At 43.3% G+C, this 10069-nt stretch overlaps 1 pseudogene; it reads left to right on the top strand.

Moving 5' to 3' along the window:
* The first annotated feature begins 7045 nt into the window (after positions 1-7045).
* The window catches only part of LOC120296003, a 6588-nt pseudogene continuing 3564 nt past the window's right edge, over positions 7046-10069 (top strand).

Here is a 10069-nt window from a genome sequence, read left to right as displayed (position 1 = left end):
TCATCTAAATGTGAATATTTGTCATCTAAAGGAATAAATATGAAATGAATTGATAGTAAACTATGAGATTTTGTTATTTCTTCCCTTTGTAAGGTTCCCTTTGTAAGGAAGAAACTAAAAGTAAATTTCCCCGTTAGCGCCAACTTTTACTAACTACCTATCGTTGTCATGGTGGCAATTAATTCTACGTGAAAGGGGAAGAGACAAAATCATGATCTGGGTTGTCCTGCATGGTTATTAGTGCAGGCTGTTGCCAATGTATTTTTAGATATATGTTCACAGATTTGGAACACGATTTCATTCGATCCCTCAGCTTTAGGGTTATTGAACGTTAAATTCCGAACTTTAAAAGGTTTCATTTTCTTACACTTGTTAATGCCGTGAACTTCTTCGGCTATCATATGTTGTGCACATGCCTTTTGGGTGCAAAGTGTAATTTTTTCTTTAATTTTGTATCGAATAGTCCGTGTTGGTATCAATTCCAACAAAAATTATATATTTTCCATTTAGATATATTTGGTTATGAAAAAACCAGATATATTAGAACGGATACCACAAAAAGTAAATTGAAGACAAAAATATTAGCTATTGGATTAAGATCATATTTTTCAACCATTTAGGCTCTATTTTTTTTTACGGAAATATATTATTGAAAAATATTTTCTTAAAAATGATTCCTTGGATCGTTTGAAATAATTAATCAATGAACTATATTTTTATTATCGACAACAATTTATGCCTAAGTATTTTCATGGACAATAAAAAAAAAAAATTACTATTTATTCATTTTCATAATTGTTATAAGTGATCATTTTGAAAATAAAAAAATGGTTTTCGAAACCATTCATTTTCTGCAAAACAAAGGGTACCTTAATGTCAATGCATGATTTTACTTGTTATTACAACTAAACATATACTTTACTAATCTAATGTGATTTAGAAAAACTTTATAAACTAGGGAATTTTGGAAAAATGAAAAAGAAAAATATTTGTGATAGGCACTTATGGACCACCAAGTTTGAGAGAGTGAGTGAGACAGAGACAGAGACAGACAGAGATGACTTCGCAATGCCATATGTTTCCATGATCATAAACTTTTCTCCGTAAAAAGGCTAGACTCGGATGTAAATAAAGTCCCACAAGTTTTTACTTCTTCAAGTCCGAGGAGTAAACCAAAGATGATCACAGTTAAAAGCATTGACTTGTCCGGACTAACGAGGTATTTGTCAAGGCGACACATAGAAACCCTAGATTAGTTCGTTAAAATTTTGAAGCAAGTTATCGATAACCCCAGTTAGCAATAGTTATGGAACAAGTTATCTAGTTACCATCCACAAGGACACAGATCAGAAGCTTGACTTTCATGAGATGACGACCATTCGACCCAACGGAACAGAACACAAAGTTTGACCCCTTATTTATTATTTATTCCAGTGGAAGATTGAGCTGAGAAGGTGAGCTAACAAAGAACCGATGAGGAATGTTCTGTTTATTCCTAACCATACCCACAGGCTAGTCACCAACTTATAATCACAACCCTAAATTTTTATATAACTATCTCTTGCCATATAAACTGCCATCTCCTTCCTCCATTTACTCCAACAAAATCAGCAATCCATTCCTCTCAGCTCATTGGCTTCAAGTCCTTGAGCCTATCACAGCACAATATCCTGACTCCATATACCAATATGGCTTCTTTCTCAAAAAGCTTTGTACTCTTCATCACACTAATTTTCTCAATCATCCATATGAGCTTCGGAGCTCGTCATCTGCTGCAAACAACTATGCCATCCATACCGTCTCTTCCCACAATACCGACTCTACCAAACCCGACGTTGCTTCCGCCACTACCAGCCATGCCGACATTGCCTAAGGTCGCCGTACCACCAATGCCTGCCATCCCGACGACCCTGCCTCAGCCCACACTGCCGACGCTGCCCACCACACAACCAGCCCTGCCCAAGACTACTGTGCCACCACTTCCAAGTTTGCCAACCATGCCGACCACCTTGCCGCCAATGCCGAGCATCCCTACTTCTCTCCCTAAAATCCCTTCTATTCCTTTCCTTACTCCTCCTCCAGCCACCAGCCCTTGAAGATTTTATTACCTTACGAGGTTACCTGAGAGTATTTTTTATATGTTGGAGTGAGTCCTTTTGTTTGTAGCATTGTCCGAATACACGTGTCTTGTGTTATGATGTCTTTTCGGATTCTATGGGTCATTCATATTGTTTTCTAGAGAGGTCTTTGGGTGTGAATTAAAAGTCTTTTCCATTGTGAGGTACCTATGTATTTATGATATATATGTATTGATTAGTGACTAGACTCACATTTTATTATGTTTTTTCCGTCGCTTCCATTCTCATTGTTACGCGCGGTACAATCAATTGGATTTATGAGGAGGAAAAGATTCAGATAGAAAAGCAACTCAACCAAAAAGTGTTACATCTATACTGAATTGACATCGTTCTTCAACCTCAATCTTCCACATTCACATAGATTGGTGTATTACTCGCATGCGTTTGTGCCCTATCAAAAAATTTATGATAGTTGCTTTTAGCTAGATAATTGTCGCGACCTCTTTTTTCCTGCGCCCACAATCGGGTACGAGCGCCTAAGGATGCTAATGGCTCGGCTGAAATTAGTTATGCCCGGACTCTCCCAAGTCCACTAATTCACGACTTTAATAGTCTAAATTTTTAACCTATAAATTAATTTTTAAAATGGAGTCACCACTAATCGATTTGGGGTGGGTTGATTAGAAACCCAAGTGAAGTATCGGGAGAAATACTCATTCCTGCACAACCAGAGAAATTAGGATCGGGGACTTGATTACATTAGTTAATCACTAAATGCCCTTTTGGTATCTAATCTTGTTTAAACTCGAGGTTTTTGGATGTTCGAGGGATTTTCCATGCATTTTGGGAGGAAAAACATTTTTGAGTCATTTTCTAATTTTTTTGGACACAAAAGGGATTTTTTTGGTATTTTTTGGAAAAATACAAGTCTTTTTGGCTTTTTCATGATTTTTGGCTTTTTTTTGGATTTTTGGCATTTCTTGGAAAATATGAAATATTTTTGATTTTTATTTTCGGAAAATAAAATATTTTTAAATATTTTTTAAATATTTTTGGAAAATAAATTATTTTTTAATTTTTTTTTTATTTTTCGAAAAATAAAATATTTATTATTTATTTATTTTCGAAAAATAAAATATTTATTATTTATTTATTTAAAATATTATTTTATATTAAAATAATATAAAGCGGCCGGGTCGGATCCGCGGGTTGGGTCCGACTCCGGCCAACGATCCGAACGAGGACGGGCCCGACTCGGATTTTTTTGTCTTTTTCTTTTTTTTTTTTTTATTTACTGAAACGACGTCGTGGCCCGTCGTTTTGGGAGGTATCTAGCCCGCCCGACGACCCGCCCGACAGCGGCCGTTCCTTGACCCGGACTCCCGTGAACCCTACTCGGATCCGACCCGACTCCCGCCGCCCACAAACCGCGAACCCTACCCAATTTTCCGGGTCCGGATTCGCTCGCGACCCGGAAAATCGCAAACCCTAGGGTTTGCGACCCGCGCGCCGAGGAGCTCCAAAGGTGGCGACGACGGCGAAGACGGCGGCGGCGACGGCGGAGATGACTGGACTATGCAGAGGGAGATGGCGAGGGCGATGGGGACAGCGCGATACCCGCTCGGTGACGGCGCGACGAGGGCAAAGACGGCGACGGCGAGACCCACGCGAATTCCTTCCCCTCCTGCGTCTCTCTCTCTCCGTGCCTATCTCTCTCTCTCTACTCTCCCTCCAGCAAGGCTCAGATCTGGCCGCGAGCCCTCGGCCCCCCTGAAGTCTCTCAGTGGGGTGTCCAAGGGCTGCGACTCGATCTAGCTCCCTCTCCGGCCGCGAGCCTTCGGATCTGGGTTTGCTCAGCCTCGGCTCCCCTTCTGAAGTCTCTCAGCAGGAAACTCGAAGCTTTGCAACCTTCGATCGTTCTCGGCGTGTCCCTTGACGACGGAGACGGAGGCCTATTTATAGGCGAGGGGGCAGCCGGTCGACGGAGCTTCGACCGCCGCCCCGTGCGCCAAGCGCCTCGTCGGCCGAACCGGCGTCCCATCCGACGCCACCGCCCCTCCCATGTGGGTCGCCGTCCGCCCGCCTCTCCGGCGTCGCGTCCTCTGCGTGTGTGCTGTAGAGGCGCGAGGAAGGAGACGACTAGTGGGGCCGGGCTGAAAGGGGAAATGGGCCGTAAGGGCCCATTCGAGGGCTGCTTCTCTTTTTTTGTTTTTCTTCCACTTTTTTTTGTTTTTTTCTCCGTTTTTCTCCGCTTTTCTAAAAAGATAAAATAAAAGAAAACCTAATTAAAAACAAATAATTTTTAGGCGTCATCACCCCTCTTTGAACGTGAGTTCGCGAGAGGTTGCATTCAAAGACAAACTTATGCCTAAATTTTATCTGTGCATGTGTAGCAGATTATATTCTATTTGGAACCTATTATTCTACGCAAAAAGGGCAATGTAACATTACATATACTAAGACAGATAAGAAGATACCTGTAGCTACTTAACGGGAGTGAGTGAGATAGGGTGTGAACCCCGAGTTTGGCAAGTATCAAGGCGTCATCTTACCTGGTGATATGAGGAGGTTGCTTTTCCAGGGCTCGAACCATTCTTCGATCGCCTGTTAAAACAATCAATAGTTTGTCTAGGACCCGAACCATTCTTCGGTTGCCTATTGGAGTAACCGTGGTTTGTCTCGGACCCGAACCATTCTTCGGTCGTCGTGACGGGAAAGTGCTTCTCCAAGACCCGAACCATTCTTCGGTCGCCTATTAAAACAAGCAATGGTTTGTTTAGGACCCGAACATTTCTTCGGTCGCCTTGACGGGAGATTGCTCCTCCAGGACCCGAACCATTCTTCGGTCGCCTATTGGAGTAATCGGTGGTTTGTCTCGGACCCGAACCATTCTTCGGTCGCCTGTTAAAACAATCAATGGTTTGTCTAGGACCCGAACCTTTCTTCGGTCGCCTATTAGAGTAATCGTGGTTTGTCTCGGACCCGAACCATTCTTCGGTCGTCGTGACGGAAATTGCTTCTCCAGGACCAACCATTCTTCTGGCGCCTATTGGAGTAATCGCAGTGGTTTGTCTCGGACCCGAACCATTCTTCGGTCGCCTGTTAAAACAATCAATGGTTTGTCTAGGACCCGAACCTTTCTTCGGTCGCCTTGACGGGAGATTGCTCCTCCAGGGCCCGAACCATTCTTCGGTCGCCTATTGGAGCAATCGGTGGTTTGTCTCGGACCCGAACCATTCTTCGGTCACCTTGACGGGAAGTTGCTTCTCCAAGACCCGAACCATTCTTCGGTCGCCTGTTAAAACAATCCATGATTTGTCTAGGACCCGAACCTTTCTTCGGTCGCCTTGACGGGAGATGCACCGACCTTTCTCAGGGCATCTCATTTGTGGGCACCTGATTTGTATCGAGGACACCAGTTGATACCCGACCTTTCTCGGGAGATGCGCCGACCTTTCTCAGAGCATATGTTTTGTTGGGGTGTCTGACTGCTGTCAAAGACACTGGTTGGAACCCGACCTTTCTCAGGAGGATGCGCCGACCTTTCTCAGGGCATCAATTTGGAAGATACCTGGACGATCACAAGCATCGGAGGGGTACCTGGATTATCACAGGTGCAAACTCTTGGGGGATACCTAGATGATTACAAGCATCGGAGGGGTACCTGGACGATCACAGGTACAAACTCTTGAGGGATACCTGAGATATTCGTGTGGAAATATCGAGGATGGGTCTTGCATATATGTGAAGGTCTCTCACCTACTGGTATTTGGAATATCAAGGATGGGTCTTGGATATTCATGAAGGTTTTTCACCTCTTGGTAATTGGGAATATCGAGGATATACCTTGGATATTCATGAAGGTCTCTCACCTCCTGGTAGTTGGGAATGTCGAGGGCGTACCTGAGATATTCGTGAAGGTCTCTCACCTCCTGGTAATTGGAAATGCCGAGGGTGTACCTGGGATATTCGTGAAGGTCTCTCACCTCTTGGTAGTTGGAATATCGATGATGTGCCTCGCATATTCATGAAGGTCTCTCACCTCCTGGTAAATGGGAATATCGAGGGCGTGCCCCGCATATTCGTGAAGGTGTCTCACCTCCTGGTAATTGGGAATATCGAGGACGTACCTCGGATATTCATGAAGGTCTCTCACCTTCTGGTAGTGGGAATATTGAGGACGTGCCTCGCATATTCATGAAGGTCTCTCACCTCATGGTAAATTAGAATATCGAGGGCGTACCTGAGATATTCGTGAAGGTCTCTCACCTCCTGGTAATTGGGAATATTGAGGACGTGCCTCGCATATTCATGAAGGTCTCTCACCTCCTGGTAATTGGGAATATCAATGACGTACCTGGGATATTCATGAAGGTCTCTCACCTCCTGGTAATTGGGAATATCAATGACGTACCTGGGATATTCATGAAGGTCTCTCACCTCCCGGTAATTGGGAATATCGAGGACGTGCACTGGATATTCGTGAAGGTCTCTCACCTCCCGGTAATTGGGAATATGGAGGACGTGCCTCAAATATTCATGAAGGTCTCTCACCTCCCAGTAATTGGGAATATCGAGGACGTGCACGGGATATTCATGAAGGTCACTCACCTCCTGGTAATTGGGAATATCGAGGACGTACCTGGGATATTCGTGAAGGTTTCTCACCTGCTGGTAATGGGATATCGAGGGCATACCTGAGATATTCATGAATGTCTCTCACCTCTTGGTAATTGGGAATATGGAGGACGTACCTCAAATATTCATGAAGGTCTCTCACCTCCTGGTAATTGGGAATATCGAGGACGTACCTGGGATATTTATGAAGGTCACTCACCTCCTGGTAATTAGGAATATCGAGGACGTACTTGGGATATTCGTGAAGGTTTCTCACCTCCTAGTAATGGGATATCGAGGGCATACCTGAGATATTCGTGAAGGTCTCTCACCTCTTGGTAATTGGGAATATGGAGGACGTACCTCAAATATTCATGAAGGTCTCTCACCTCCTGGTAATTGGGAATATGGAGGACGTACCTCAAATATTCGTGAAGGTCTCTCACCTCCTGGTAATTGGAATATCGAGGACGTACCTGAGATATTCGTGAAGGTCTCTCACCTCCTGGTAATTGGGAATATCGAGGATGTACCTTGGATATTCATGAAGGTCTCTCACCTCCTGGTAATTGGGAATATCGAGGACGTACTTGGGATATTCGTGAAGGTCTCTCACCTCCTGGTAACATAAACTTGAATGTAGCACGAGGCTTACCTGGATGGCCGCAGGCACTCAAAAGGGCTAGAACACCTGGATAGCCACAAGTGTACAAAGTACTGGGATACTTGGATGAACACAAGTATTTAATGATACAACCTGGGACCACTCAGTTGGTCCAAGTGCTAGAAAGCATACCTGGACGGCAGTGCCAAGCAAAGCAATGGGATGCTTGAACAACGGCTATATTATTTGGGGACAACTCGGGTAGGTTGAGTGTCATGAAAAGGGGTTATCCGAACAATGGTTGGTACTCGAAGACAAGAGGATACTTGGACAATCACAAGCATCCAAACTCAAGGGACGATTCGAATAAGCCGAGTGTCAAGAAGAGAGTACCTGAACAGTGGTAGGTACTTTAAGACAAATGAGGATAGGGATATGCTTACCTAGCAATACCTCCAATCTCTGAGAGTATGTCTACTATTTGTACAATATGCACACATGATTGTATATGCTGTAAATTCATGAGTTCAAATGAGATTCATGCATGATAATTTTGTCGCTTTTGCATCATCGATTTCCACTTTGGGGAAGATTTTGAAAGACAACCTTCATTTAGAATGTAGATGTCTTGAGCATGCCAAATGAGGGACTTTCAGTCTGAAAGGACTTTCCGCTCACTCTCATGGAAAAGGCTATCCTGACCATTGATGCAGGATTTATAAGAACCACACTATCTCACTGTCATCATGTCAACAGGGGTCCGAGTATTCTCGCAAACGGTACGACTTTACCAATGTGAGAGGTCTTTGTTGAAACTGTGATGAACTCTTGGTCAGCGGCTGATCGAAGGGGACCATCAAGGTCAAGGCTTATGAATGGAGTGCCGCACGATCGTCTCCGGGTTTGAAATTCAAGAATCCTGCGAAAAGAGATAGAGTAATCTTGCTCGTACTTCTTCGAGCAATGCTTATGCACATATGAAATCCTACGTTAATTGAAGTGCCCCTAGTCTGAAGAGACTTTTTACAATGGGAATGTAACGTAGACTTGGCTCACATGTAAGAGAGTGAGAGTTGGTGACTGTCTTGGCATTTGTCACTAGTCTTTCTTGTTAGATGGAGGTTCTATGGACTACAACAACAACTTTTTCTTGGTTGTATTTTTGACTGGGGGGCATTGGCCTTGCTTTTACTAGGCACACTGCTTTTCATGCCCCTATTTTTATTCCAGTTCTTCGTTTATGGGCATTGACCTTGCTTTTACCAGGTACACTGCTTTTTTATGCCCCTATTTTGTTCTTGTTGCTTGAGAGCTGATCTTGATAGGTTCAAGCAAACGCCTTTGTTAGACTATTGAGTCTTCATCTTTTTCCGACGCTTCTGATTATGCTTTTGCTCAAACGGCGGTAGCTTCGCTTTGCCTCCATGTGAGGGTGAATTTACGAGACTCAATTGAGTTGTACAATAGATACAAGTGCGTAAATAAAGAATTGCTCTTCATGACTCTAGGGCACTTAAATTAATGTGAGTGTTCATATGCAATAAAGACACCCAAAGATTGATGCAAGTGCGAGCAAGAAAATTTCTCTCTCTTCTTACCTTGTGATGCTGCTTCGCCTCCGATCTGCCCCGGTGTGGGGTGGTTCTTGACAAGGATAGGATAGAAATTTCATCAGTGTATGGGGCTCAATGGGGTGAGCGATGGAATGCCTCTCACTATTTTGGTTATCGTACCATTCGCGAGAGAACTCTTTACCCTGCAGCCATGGAATCTTCTACACTCATCTCACAAGTGTATATATGGGGGGACTGTGTGTAGGATATGGCTTGCCTTTCATCATTCTGACGCACCTCATCCAGCATGCTCAATTAATCTTGTATTCTTCACTTAGCCGTCTATTCTAATAATCCTCAGTGGAATCAGTGACTTAGACAGGCAAAATCATCATGCAGAATTCATCTGGAAACGACATGCAACATTTCGAATATGATGGAGTTTGAACTCTTCAAAACAAGTGAATGATTTTGACTCAAAAAAAATACCCTATTGACAACTTTAGGGGCTAACATAATGGTGTTTCCAAATATGTTAGATTTTGAACATCAAAAGGGTTATTCGCAAATGGACGTCGATGATTGTCCCTATTGATTAGGAATATGACACATGAATGATCAGTCGGGGTTGGGAATCGATCGGGTATCTTTGCTTTTGCCCTGAAGAGAAGATGTACAAGTAGATCAATTAGTCGCCAAAATCAAATGTGAGTTGAGGCCTGAAAATTTTCTGTCATTTGCTTTGGCGATACTTGAGACGCCATTTTGCTTGGGAGAGTTTGTTATCTTTGTTTTTGACAGTCAGTTAATTCTACAACAAACAAGACATGCTTCTCATTGATCCGTTATCCTTGCTTTTGACAGTCAGGTGATCCTGCAACAAACAAAAGGGAATGTGTTAGTCATGAACTCTTTTAAGAGTCGAATAACTGGAAGCGATACAACTTTACCCTTCACTGGTTTGCAGATGATTGGGTGAACCTGAAGTGAGAGGGGGACACGAAGTCCTATGTCCCTTGCTTCATTAGGTCAACTATTCTTTGAATTGGCTCCTGGATGACATGTCTTTTTACATGAAGCCAGGTGAATTTGATGTGGGTCATTTCCATGTACTAGCTTGGCCAATATTGTTTTGCCTAACCATCAAATTTGGCTCTTGAATCCTGGTGCTTCCTACCAATAGGGGGAATATGTCAAAAGTGAATTCAAAGAGGGGT

This window comes from Eucalyptus grandis, chromosome 7 (genome assembly GCF_016545825.1).
Source record: "Eucalyptus grandis isolate ANBG69807.140 chromosome 7, ASM1654582v1, whole genome shotgun sequence".
NCBI classification, from domain to species: domain Eukaryota; kingdom Viridiplantae; phylum Streptophyta; class Magnoliopsida; order Myrtales; family Myrtaceae; genus Eucalyptus; species Eucalyptus grandis.
This window is presented reverse-complemented; position numbering and strand designations above follow the sequence as displayed.